Raw genomic sequence first — 1,539 nt, 5'->3', positions numbered from 1 at the left:
ATTTTAATAGATATATGAAGAATTATATCATACAGAAACAAGCACAAACATTTGCTTGATCAGCCACAACATCAGCATAACAGTTACTGCAAAATTATTTACCTCCAACTCTCTTTGCAGAACACCCAATCCCTGTTCCCTGCATCTCCCTCCTGCATAATCTGTTTTTCTTTTTCTCCTTGTAGCTGGAAATCAGCTCACAGACAATTTGCGGGCTATATATATATATTTTTTTTTAAATAATTACAGTCTTGCTCGAGAGAACTGACGCACGCGGGTTCTGGCGTTATTTCCATATCACTTCTCGCGTGTGTTTTGTTGTGAAACGTAGTTTGCGGACCAGACAGAGCTGTCGGCGATTCTTCCTATTGTTAAGCCTTGCAGTGTGTAACCTCCTGTAGCCGATCCATCGTGCAATGTGAACAGCAGCGACTGACTGCTACCTCAGATAGTCACGCAGTGTGAAAACAACGGCGATCCGACGAGTTTGAAAATCGTGCTGTGTGAACTCGGCATAAGTGTTAAAATTTTTGTTGGCGTGATTGTGGCCCAATGCCGGCAGTTTTGGCAGCCGGACTCGGGCCAGTGTATTTGGGCCGATTCTGGGGCGTCATTCATCCCATGTCCATGCCGAGTCTGGCAACCGCAGCTGGGCCGAGTTATTTAATCCGACCTGCCGGATCTGGGCCATTATTGGGCCAAACCATTTTGGCTACCTGGGAATGAACGGAACAAACAGTTACATTTTATAAAATTTTATAAAATTATAAAAATCAGCATAACTAGTTACTGAGCATATAGCTTCATGATTCTTTACAGGTCAAGCCTGACAACAGGTTTACTGACTCTTCCAGACCTAGTAAGTATCAGTACAGGCTTAGGATTAGGAAATGTTTCCCTGCATGTTTGGGTTGGTACAGTCTCTGTTGTATCAGTATGTGTTGGCTGAATGTCAACAGTCCCTTTTGTTTGTGGTGAATCTGTGTGTACAGTCTGTTTGGTTGTCTGTGTTGGTGTTGGCACTGCTTGAAGATGACGTCGGTCACGTCTCAGTAAAGAAATGCAAGTACTCGATGACAAAGGAACGAGGTGTTGCACTTTCTTGCCTGATTACTGCCGGTGAAGCCCAGACCTTCTTATGGTCCAGCTTGGTAAGAACAGTGTCACCTGGTCTCAGTGTTGACAGATTTTTAGCTCCATTACAACGATTGTAGTAGAAAGCTTGTCTGTCTTTCTCCATTTTGTCTTTCAGCTTGACAGACTTCCTGTTTGGCCACCTAAGTTGAAGATTCTTCTCTAGAGTTGGAAGTGTTGTTCTGATTTTCCTTCCCATAAGAAGCTCTGCCGCACTAACTCCTGTAGTGGCACAGGGGGTCGATCGGTAGCACATGAGAGCTACCAGAGGATCTGTCTGCTTCAGGATTCCTTCCCATAAGAAGCTCTGCCGCACTAACTCCTGTAGTGGCACAGGGGGGTCGATCGGTAGCACATGAGAGCTACCAGAGGATCTGTCTGCTTCAGGATTCTTTTTGCAATCTG

The sequence above is a fragment of the Sinocyclocheilus rhinocerous genome, unplaced genomic scaffold, assembly GCF_001515625.1.
Source record: "Sinocyclocheilus rhinocerous isolate Xijiao unplaced genomic scaffold, SAMN03320098_v1.1 scaffold958, whole genome shotgun sequence".
NCBI classification, from domain to species: domain Eukaryota; kingdom Metazoa; phylum Chordata; class Actinopteri; order Cypriniformes; family Cyprinidae; genus Sinocyclocheilus; species Sinocyclocheilus rhinocerous.
The sequence above is the reverse complement of the archived record's forward strand: the minus strand, read 5'-3'. Positions refer to the sequence as shown.